At 42.8% G+C, this 12056-nt stretch overlaps 1 protein-coding gene across 1 annotated transcript in view; it reads left to right on the forward strand.

The window, feature by feature from the left end:
- The first annotated feature begins 2168 nt into the window (after nt 1-2168).
- The window catches only part of slc39a6 (solute carrier family 39 member 6), a 34664-nt gene continuing 24776 nt past the window's right edge, over nt 2169-12056 (forward strand). Inside the window, exon 1 of the mRNA XM_055867609.1 lies at nt 2169-2325. The gene's annotated coding sequence lies outside the window, so the exon portion shown is untranslated. The remainder of the gene's footprint in view (nt 2326-12056) is intronic.

A 12056-nucleotide genomic window follows, 5' to 3' on the forward strand; every position in this document is an offset into this window, starting at 1 on the left:
TAGGAGCAGTCCCCAGTAGGAGGAGTCCCCAGTAGGAGCAGTCCCCAGTAGAAGCCCTCCCCAGTAGGAGCACTATCCCAGTAGGAGCAGTCCCCAGTAGGGGCAATCCCCAGTAGGAGCAGTCCCCAGTAGGAGCAGTCCCCAGTAGGAGCACTATCCCAGTAGGAGCACTCCCCAGTAGGAGCACTCCCCAGTAGGAGCACTCTCCAGTAGGAGCAGTCCCCAGTAGAAGCACTCCCCAGTAGGAGCAGTCCCCAGTAGGAGCAGTCCCCAGTAGGAGCACTATCCCAGTAGGGGCACTATCCCAGTAGGAGCAGTCCCCAGTAGGGGCACTCCCCAGTAGAAGCAGTCCCCAGTAGGAGCAGTCCCCAGTAGGAGCACTCCCCAGTAGAAGCACTCCCCATGTGGTAGCACTATCCCAGTAGGAGCAGTCCCCAGTAGGAGCAGTCCCCAGTAGGAGCAGTCCCCAGTAGGGGCAGTCCCCAGTAGGAGCACTCCCCAGTAGGAGCACTCCCCAGTAGGAGCCCTCCCCAGTAGGGGCACTCCCCGGTAGGAGCACTCCCCAGTAGGAGCAGTCCCCAGTAGGAGCAGTCCCCAGTAGGGGCAGTCCCCAGTAGGAGCGGTCCCCAGTAGGAGCGGTCCCCAGTAGGAGCGGTCCCCAGTAGGAGCCCTCCCCAGTAGGGGCACTCCCCGGTAGGAGCAGTCCGCCATATAAATGAATAGTGTTTCAAGAAAAACAATGTGTGTTTTTAACTATTTTTGTTGTTGTAGTGGGGATAGTAACAATAGTAATCTATAAAATTATACTTTAAGTAAAATGTTTTAATATATAAAAAATGTTATGTTCAGTTCGCAATATAATTTAAAACTATGCATTAAGGTGTCTGTAATAGAATACATGTGGCAAAAACGAATGTAGACATTAATAAATTAATTTCTATAGCTTCCAAAATATTTTTTTGCAATGGTGGAGGAGTGCCAAGATGGAGGAACAGTGGCTTTAACACAGCACCCCCAACGATTCATCTAGTGTATTGATAAATCATTGGTTCTGTCCCACTTGATTATATTTTGAGTAGGATACCAGCATAAATGAGAAATAGCTTGTAATATTGGTAGTAACCATCTGGATGTCACCGTGATACAGTCTACTGCTCAATGGGGAGACACAAGAACACAGGGCAGTGTGTCCTTCATTCCTGATTCCCGACTAAAGTGTGAGCATTGCTGTCCTGCAGTAAGGAGGGAAGTTGGAATATCAAGCCAGGGTGACAGCTAAAGTACATTTCTTCTACAACTACGTGATTAAAGTAAAATATATATTTTTTAACATCAATTACTCCGATAAAATCGGAATGATTCTGAACACTCTCCCACCTGCTGTGTTAGCAGGAGGCAGGGATGACAGGTACTAGATAGTGCCATTTTCTCCCTCCTGTTTTGCTAGCGGGACCAGTAGACAGTAGACAGTGTCCTTCGGCCCTGGCCGTCGGGCATGGTTTTCTCCAGTACACAGCAGGCGGGATGTGGGGGGGCGACACTAACTAGCAAGCTAGCTAGCACGCGGGGGCGACCGATAGACACATTCCTTCACCCCCGCCTGTCGGGCACTGCTTTCCTGTGTGTTTTGTTAATGACGGTGAGGACAGGCGGGATCGAAGGATACCGTCTACCGCTAGCTAGCAAAGCGGACTCCAGATAGGTGGGGAGGGGTAGGGTGGGGGGCAGGAACCAATGGGATGCTCGAGTGGGGGTGTTCATGAAGGAACCTTGGGTGGGAGGCAGATGCCCACATGCAGGAACGCCCCAAATTGCGGGCTGCAGTTGCACACAGGTTCATATCCTAACTGTTCAGGAGCAGAAACTACAGATCACATTCTCCTTCACTGTCAAACTTATGAACAGGCATTTCGCTAGACTCGCATTACCATCTGCTAACCATGTGTATGTGACCAATAAAATTTGATTTGACATCAAAGGCAAACGCTCAGAAGAATGATCACGTCCCTGGGAATAAGCTTCACCCTTTTCAATTTGCTCAAAACCAGCCCAGAACACACTGTAATCCATTTATCAATAACTTCCTTCTTCCAGTCATGTAGACTAGAGTGCAGAATCTAGAACACAACCAGTCTCACCACACTCCATCCCGGTAGGTGGCGGTAAGACACCTAATACTGGTATGCACCCTACTGCACATTTTGGCCACCAGACGTCTCTCCTCCCGAGATAAATACTTTAGTCAGCACTATTCTGTACCACACACACTTCATTCGAAGGAAGGTTTGGAAGAAACGTGTATCCTACAAGCGCTACGGTTTCCAGGTAGGAGATTCCTTGTGCTATGTTTAGCTAGATTTTAACACATGTATCAAGCGGCGGAAAATGTCGCCCGCCTTGCGTTTTTGTTCAATGGGTTTGTTTAGTTTCCGGTCTATGCTGCTTGACGTTTTCTATGCACACGGCACCGTAGATGTTGCTAGTGCAGAGTGCATAAATTCAGCTCATGGCGCTCTCTTTTGATAGTAAACTCGGTGTATTTCGTCTCCGAGATTCCTGTGGTCGTTACAAAACACAACTATTGTTTTTAATTTGCGCATGGTTGCCTATCATTTACACCCTGACTAGGCCCTGGCAAGGCCCGCAAGCAACCACCATATGTTCTTCCTTCGAAATGCCGCATCTGTTGATAGATAAACATCTAGCTATAAGTCTGGGTACTTGCATGTTGGCCTTTTGTGGTAAGTGATTTGTCGTGGTTATGCTAACACGACTCATTGTCTCCCTCGAACTAGTAGTATGGATCTGTCGACGTTTCGTATTTACGTAGCTAGTTAATCTCAGACACCACCGGCCCGATTCTGATCAAACACGGGAAATGATGCGTTTTGTCATGGTTGGTGCAATCCGATTTCTTTGACGTCCCTACCCTAAACCCCTACCGAAACGATTTTAAATGTCAACTTGGAATGTGTAGGGACGTACCAAGGATCCCGGATAGCAATATTGACCATATTGCCATAAAGATACAATAGTGTGTGTGATTGTGGCCAGCAATTCGTGGCGTTCTTGCATGTTTTCATTCCTGCAGCTGCAGGAACGCCCCCTGTCCAGCATGCCAGGCGCGGAAGAAGGACATTGTCTACCGGTGTCTCTCCTGCCTGCTGTTTAACGGAGTCCCAGCACAGTGTCCTTTGCTTACACCTGCTGAACTCTTGCCCTCGACGTTAACAGAACCGGTGCCCGACAGGCGGGGGGCAAAGGACACTGTCTACCGGTGTCCTAACTAGCTATCCCGCCTGCTGTGTACCGGAATCCTAGCTAGATAGCACACAGTTTCTTTCGCTCCAGCCTGCTGACCACCTGTCCTCGCAGTCATTAACAGACCCGCAATAAAGCGGTGACCGACAGGCAGGGGCGAAGGACACCATTGCTGCCCCCACCCCTTCTTATATAGGGTTTTTTGTTGTTTGGCGTCCAAAATTATGTTCATTACCGTCACTGGAGCGCCCCCGCCTTTTGCCTGTGTACCGGAGTCCTATCTTAAATTGACCAGTAGAAGTATAAAGAGCGGTTGCATCATTTCTGGGGGGAAAACATGTTTACTGTTGCCTTGCTTTCCTGTTGTTTTGAAATGGCAATGCATCACTTCATGCTAGTTAGCCAGCTAGCTAATTGGCTAATAGCACAGATGAAATAATAATATTTTTTAATGGCTTGATGGAGCTATCTAAGTGTGAACTAGCACACCTGATTCACCTTGGCGCAAGGAAGAGGATTTCAACACCCACCGTCTCAGATTATTCTGAAATCGTTTCTGTAGTTAGAAACGGATAGGGTTAGCATTCCTGCAACATTGTTTAGATGAAATATAATTTGATCTGTGAGAAATGTATCTAATTGATTGCATCAAATTGGCAAAAAAAATATTTATAATATTCAATAAATATAGTACCTTGCATCCGATTTGGACAAAACGTCTTCCTAACAATGAGTAAGACATGAGAAATTGCCAAAAGCCACCCACGGACTGGCCACACCCGCAGGGCCGGCTCCAGACATAAGCGGTCGCTTAGTGTCTCCAGTCCTTCAGTCAGTCTCAATTTACTGTTGAGTTAGAATAGTAGAATGCACAAGGTGAAATTTGGTTGTGCATCAGCAGTCTTTCCTCTTGTTATGTCAGTCACTGACAGTCACTCAATTAACCATGTCCGCTACCAATTTTTAGATTGGTAAGTTAGTTTAGCTCATCTATCTAAACTTGTATTAAGCGTGGCTGAATACCAATAGGCCACGCAGGGCATGTGCTCAGTGCTGTGACCTTCAGGTGCCCCAATTTATTTTAATAATCACACTCACTCAGATCTCATTAAAATGGCATAAATCTTGGCCAAATGTGTAGAATTGCAGGAAATTAACTTTAAAATGTACAATGTTATCTCTGCGGTCAAGAAGACGGAAAACTAAAATGTTTTGCCTGCGAGGTGGGGGCCTCCCCAACCAAATCTCGCCCACTCCAACAGCCAGTATACAGTATCAGTTTTCTGTTTGACAAGTAGTATAAAGCTTAGTGTATTGTTTATTCGTTCGATGTAATGTGTTCTCAGTGAATTTGGTGATGTTTTTCCCCCCGTTTCACACTTATCTTTTCCTGTAAATAAGTGTGACAGTACCAGGTTTTGCGCACTAGATGCCGCTATTTCTGTCACACCCTTTTATCTATTTTGCTGGTGTTTATTTATGGACAATTGTCTTTGCAACTTTGGGTAGAAAACCAATAGCTTTTGCTCATGATGATGAAACTAAATTGTGTGGTCATCCTCACAAGTCAGGTCGGTCCTCCTCTTAGACTTACAGTGCATTTGGAAAGTATTTAGACCCCTTGACTTTTTCCACGTTTTGTTACGTTAGACTTACTCATGTAATACCCTTGAGGTACGGATACCCTGAGGAAAAAGGTTAATGGAAGATGAGACCATCGAGCCCAGCTAACGTTAGCTAGCTAGTAAGCTAGCGAGTAGGGAGCATAGAATATTTGCCATCTTTAAGGTACCTAGCTAGCTAGTCAAGGCATCTAGCTAGCTAGTCAAGGCAATCTTTCATGCCTGGATTTTGCACACACTGACCTTCTCAACCCCGTTATATGCGCAATGCTGCATGACCTGTTATTTTGAGTGTTGCGCAGATGGGCAGATCTTGACATAATGCCTTATTTCCTGTTATAAGTAAGTAATTGCACCAATGCATCCCATCCAAAAGTGAGAATGTTCATCAACAGTGAAACCCTTGTAAGGTTACGTGATGGAGTTTGTCTTATGACCATTTTAAGTGCATTTATAAACACTTATTCAACCAAGCTTAATAGGCTTATAATTTGGCAAGCACTCTCACAATTTTAACTGTTTATTCATGTGTCTGTTTAATTGATGGTTAAAGTGGTTGACCCATTGTCAAATGCAGCATTAAATATTTAACAATTTAAGTAATTTTTGATGCGAAGCCAATTTTGCCACTGGGCCCAGGCATCAGACTACAGATCTTTATTGCAGAGTTGTGTCAATGAGGTGGTCGGTTTTCAATTGGATAACACTTATCACGTGGTTTGTGCAGGCTGAAAAATTGTGCTTTAGGATGCTATTGGAAACTTTAACATTTGTAACAAGCATGGTACCAAGCATTTGTTGTTACACCCCTGTAATTACAGACTATATTTAACACCAGTTAATGTTATTACAGTGTAACTATGAATTATTACAATACTGTACTTGCATATGTACAGTGTATTCAGAAAGTACTCAGACACCTTGACTTTTTCCACATTTTGTTACGTTACAGCCTTATTCTAACATGGATTAAATAAAACTTGACTCCTCAATCTACACACACAACCCCATAATGACAAAGTAAAAACTGGTTTACAAAAAAACTGATATCACATTTTACATAAGTATTCAGACCCTTTACTCAGTACTTTGTTGAAGCACCTTTGGCAGAGATTACAGCCTCTCGTATTCTTGGGTATGTCACTACAAGCTTGGCACACCTGTATTTGGGGAGTTTCTCCCACTCTTCTCTGCAGATCATCTCAATCTCTGTCAGGTTAGATGAGAAGGGTTGCAGCACAGCTATTTTCAGGTCTCTCCAGAGATGTTCGATCGGGTTCAAGTCCAGGCTCTGGTTCGGCTACTCAAGGACATTCAGACATGTCCTGAAGCCACTCCTGCGTTGTCTTGTGCATACGGTCGTTGTCCTTTTGGAAGGTGAGCCTTGGCCCCAGTCTCAGGTCCTGAGCATTCTGGAGCAGGTTTTCATCAAGGATCTCTCTACTTTTCTCTGTTAATCTTTCCCTTGACCCTGACTAGTCTCCCAGTCCCTGCTGCTGAAAAGCATCCTGTCAGCTTGATGCTGCCACCATCATGCTTCACAGTATGAATGGTGCAAGGTTTCCTCCAGATGTGATGCTTGGCATTCAGGCCAAAGAGTTAAATCTTGGAGTCTTTAGCTGCCTTTTGGCAAACTCCAAGCGGGTTGTCAGGTGCATTTTACTGAGGAGTGGCTTCCGTCTGGCCACTACCATAAAGCCTGATTGGTGGAATGCTGCAGCGATGGTTGTCCTTCTGGAACTCTAGAGCTCTGTCAGAGTGACCATCAGGTTCTTGGTTACCTCCCTTACCAAGACCCTTCTCCCCCGATTGCTCAGTTTGGCCAGCTCTAGGAAGAGTCTGTGGTTCCAAACTTTGGCCATTTAATGATTTGAGGCCACTGTGTTCTTGGGGACCTTGAATGCTGCAGAAATGTTTTGATACCCTTCCCCAGATCTGTGCCTCGACACAATCCTGTCTCTGAGCTCTACGGACAGTTCCTTCAACCTCATTGCTTGGTTTTTGCTCTGTCATGCACTGTTAACTGTGGGACATTTTATATAGACAAGGTATTCCCAAACTGGGGTATGCGTACTCCCAGGGGTCTGCGCAATGCCCTCGGGTGTACGCCAAATAAAATGATTCACATTTAAAGTAATATATATTTTACTTCACAGTACATTTATATTTTCCAACGGGCTATACATTTGGGTGAATTTTTTTCTCTCTCGCTTGAGTGGCCTCGTTTAACTGCCAAAAATAAAGTTAACCATCTAGTTTTCAGCGAAATGACAACAAAATGTCAAATACAGGTAGCCTAGTCAAATAATTAACATCCAGTCACATTAACCGTTACTCTTTTGCATGACACCTTCACTTTTGCGCAGACATTTATAAGCGAAACATACCAATTTGAAAAATAAACCACGGGAGTTTTTTGAGCGATTAATTAAGACGACTTTCGAGTAGTAAGACATGTATAAAAGCGACAGATACCATTAATAAGAAGGGACTAGAAGAGTCTTCTATTGTGAGCTACCGAGTGGCTAGGACAGGCAAGCCACATACTATTGTGGAGGACTTAATTCTTCCTGCTGCTGCAGATATGGCTGGGACAATGCTTGGGCAAAAGGCCCACAAAACTATACAGACAAACCTTCATCAAACAACACTGTTTCATGACGCATCAGTGACATGGCAGGAGATGTTTTGACACAATTACTGCTTCACATGCAAGCCAGTGAATTCTATGCATTACAGGTGGATGAGCCAACAGACGTGGCGGGCTTGGCACAGCTCCTGGTATATGTCCGTTACGTTTATGGGGGGACAATTAAGGAAGACATCCTCTTCTTCAAACCAGGACAACATGAGAGGATATTGTTAAAGCACTGGACAGCTTTGTGACATCAAATGGACTTTGGTGGTCAAGATGTGCCATCAGTACAGATACCAACACTAAAGCCATGACAGGGAGACATAGTGGAGGGGTAACGCTCTTGCAAGCAGTTGCTCCCGTCAACACTTGGGTACACTGCAGCATCCACGAGAGGCTCTTGCTGCCAAGGGAATGCCTGACAGCTTGAAAGAGGTTTTGAACACTACAATGAAAATGGTTAACTTTGTTAAAGCAAGGCCCTTAATCTTGTGTATTTTCTTTACTATGCAATGATATGGGCAGTGCCTATGTACGGCTTTTACAGCATACAGAAAGAAGTGTGCTGGTTATCAAGGGGCAAAGTATTGACACGTTTTTTTGAATTGAGAGACTAGCTTAAACTTTTTTCTTTACTGACCATAATTTTCACTTGTCTGACTGCTTGCATGATGACGAGTTTCTCACACGACTGGCCTATCTGGGTGATGTTTTTTTCTCTTATCTGAATATATATATATATATATATATATGATTACAGTGACTCTCTGCAACTATATTCAACGTGCGGGACAAAATTGATGCTATGATTAAGAAGTTGGAGCTCTTCTCTGTCTGCATTAACAGGTACAACATACAGGTTTTTCCATCATTCTATGATTTTTTTTTGGTTTGTGCAAATTAACTCGAGCTTACGGACAATGTCAAATGTGATATAGCGAAGCATCTGAGTGATTCGGCTGAGCAATTACGCAGGTACTTTCCCGAAACGTATGACACACAACTGGATTTGTTAACCCTTTCATGCTCTGCCTCCAGTACACTTACCGATATCTGAACAAGAGAGCCTCATTGAAATTGCAACAAGCGTTTCTGTGAAAATGTTATTTAATCAGAAGTCACTGCCAGATTTCTGGATTGGGCTGTGCTCACTAGCATGAACTAAATACAGGCACAAACTGTGTGAAAAGATTTAGTAAGACTGAGACTCTCCAATACAACCCAACATTGGAGAGTTATGTGCATCCTTTCAAGCACACCCTTCTCATTGACCTGTGGTGAGTTGTTCCCAATTTTTGATGAGCAAATAAGGTTTCATATGTAAGATGGCTAAATAAAGAGCAGCAACATTAATTATTATTTGTGTCCTGGTCCTATAAGAGCTCTTTGTCACAACCCGGCTCGTGGGAAGTGACAAACTCACACTCGTTCTTATGTTTGTGTGGCAGACTTACAATGATGGCAAAACAACATTTTGACAATGCGCTGACCCTGGTGCTAGATGGGGTACGCAGCTGGAGGTTGAATGTTTGAAGGGGTACGGGACTATTAAAAAAAAAAAAAACTATGGGAACCACTGATATAGACCAATCAATTGAATTTACCACAGGTGGACTCCAATCAAGTTGTGGAAATGTCTCAAGGATGATCAATCGAAACAGGATGCACCTGAGCTCAATTTCAAGTGTCATAGCAAAGGGTCTGAATAATATGTTAAAAAAATATATCTCTTTTTTTTTTTATACATTTGCAAGCATTACGAAACCTGTTTTCACTTTGTCATTTTAGGGTATTGTGTGTGGGAAGATTTTTTTTATTGTTGTATTTAATACATTACAGCCTTATTCTAAAATGGAACAAAATGTGGAAAAAGTCAAGGGGTCTGAATACTTTCCGAAAGCACTGTAATCGTTGTCCTGGAAACGGCCTCTGTGGTTTATTCCCTTCAATAAAGGTCTGGATTAGTTAGACCAATCCCAGTGAACAAGCAAACCATTAGGCGGCAGCAGTTGAAATGGTTTCAGTGTTATGTTCTTAAATGGTAAAAGTTCTAAAAACACAATGACCACGTGTACATGCGCACTGTATTCCGAATAGTAGCTCATATCCCGCTTATGGTCTTATTCGGGATAAGCTGTTTTACATCCATCTTTGATATCCCACTCACGAGTATAGCCATGAATAAACTGAATATTCCTCATATGGGTAAAATGGAATAGTAAGTGAAATATGGACACTGACTGTAGGCCTAGAACATCTCACATGTACCACAATATAATATTAACTCTTGCAGAATGATGCATTTCTTGCAGTAAAATTATACAACTAATGTTAATTTTGTCTCAAACAGGAGTGGAGAAATATATTTTATTTCAGCATTTCTTGAGAAAATGCGCTTGTAATGTATGGTCTCTGACACTGTTATGCAAGTACTGAAGTTTTATCAGAAACGTGTTTCGTCATTTTCTCAGCTTTTCGTTGACTTAAAACTGGTCAAACTGATAACATTTTGCACAGGACCAATCTTTCCAGTGTATTGGAGTTGCGTTTTCTCCCCGGTCCCTAAATGAAACCACTTTACCGGCGTTAACTACTCTGAACAAAAATATAAACGTAACGTGTTGGTCCCATGTTTCATGAGCTGAAATAAAGATCCCATAAATTTTCCTTTCACACAAAAAGCTTATTTCTCTCATTTTGTGCACAAATTTGTTTATATTCGTGTTTGAGCACTTCTCCTTTCCCGGGATAATCCATCCACCTGAAAGGTGTGGCATATCAAGAAGCTGATTAAACGGGCATAAGCTACGGACAACAAACACACTTACATTTTATCGTTGTCAATTTGAATGCACAGAAATACCGTGATTAGATCTTGAGGCCCATTTCTTTTAAGATGTATATTGCCAACAGATGTATATCTGTAATCCCAGTCATGTGAAATCCATAGATTAGGGCCTTATGAATTTTTCAATTGACTGATTTTTGTTCATATGATCTGTAGCTCAGGAAAGTTTTTGAAATTCTTGTATGTGGTCAGGAGTATTCAACTCTTAACCTACGAGATCCAGAGCCTGCTGGTTTTCTGTGCTACCTGATTGAATTAATTGGTCTTAATCAGTCCCTGATTAGAGGGGGACAACTGAAGAAGAAAAAGACACACACATTGATACTCACTCATTCACTTAACACACACACACTAAGATTTATTGGCTTTGAGGTCCAGAGTTTATTTTATTATTATAATATTTTTTAATGTATTCTTTAACTAGGCCAGTTTGTTATGAACACATTCTTATTTACAATGACGGCCTACCGGGGAACTACCGGGGAACAGTGGGTTAACTGCCTTGTTCAGGGGCAGAACAACACATTTTTACCTTGTCAGCTCAGGGATTGTATTCAGCAACCTTTTGGTTACTGGCCCAACGCTCTAACCACTAGGCTCCCCGCTGCCCCAATGGTCTGAGGGGTATAGTGTATAGAAGGACACATTGAATTGCTTTTGAGGAGGTCTGGGTTGACTTGTGAGGATGACCATACAATGTATTTTCATCATGAGCAAAAGCTATTGGTTTTCTACTAAAGCTATTGGTTGACAACTAATAGAAACCAATGTAATTTGCCAGGTCATTGTTTCCAAATAGTTTTGCTTTAAGCAGTCCTTTTTGTATTTGTCATTTTCAGGGTCATTTCTTAAGGGACAGCAATCGTCTTTGTGAACTGCGTATTGTTGCATTGGTCGGGGAGCTACATACGTTTCCAAACGGTCTAAACCATTTGCTTTGGAGATGGGGTGTAAAATACAAAGCTGCATTATATTAATTGGCTCAGTAAATGCCATGCTAATTTCTAAAGATAAATATTAAAAGTATTAGCTTAACTTTATTTATCTGCAAAAATGCATAGTTAATCAGTGGGTGATGGGGATTTCAGAAAGTCGGGACAAAAAGCATAAATTGTCCCCACCCCTAATCTGATAATGGGGTGGTAAATGCTCAGTTTGTTCTATGGCTCAGCTCAGGTGCCGACACACACATTGATACTCACTCATTCACTTAACACACACACACACACACTTAAGATTTATTGTGTGGGCTGTTGAATACAAAGTCTCGATAGTCTTCTTTATCATATCCTTTTCACACTACTAAGCCGAACTGAACACGGCCAAATCAAGCGGTTTTGACATGGCCGGCAAGCCTGGTTATGCATCCACCATAGTTTCTCTATTAACCCTGCTGAAAAGGAAATCAACTCAGCAAAAAAAGAAACGTCCCTTTTTCAGGGCCCTGTCTTTCAAAGATAATTAATATAAATGCAAAAAAACTTCACAGATCTTCACTGTAAAGGATTTAAACACTGTTTCCCATGCTCCCAGTCATAAAGACACTAACAGTTTACAGACGGTAGGAAATTAAGGTCACAGTTATGAAAACTTAGGACACCAAAAAGGACTTTCTACTGACCTCTGGAAAAACACCAAAAGAAAGCTGCCCAGGGTCCCTGCTCATCTGTGTGAATGTGCCTTAGGCATG

The sequence above is a fragment of the Salvelinus fontinalis genome, chromosome 17 (genome assembly GCF_029448725.1).
Source record: "Salvelinus fontinalis isolate EN_2023a chromosome 17, ASM2944872v1, whole genome shotgun sequence".
In the NCBI taxonomy this organism is placed as follows: Eukaryota; Metazoa; Chordata; class Actinopteri; order Salmoniformes; family Salmonidae; genus Salvelinus; species Salvelinus fontinalis.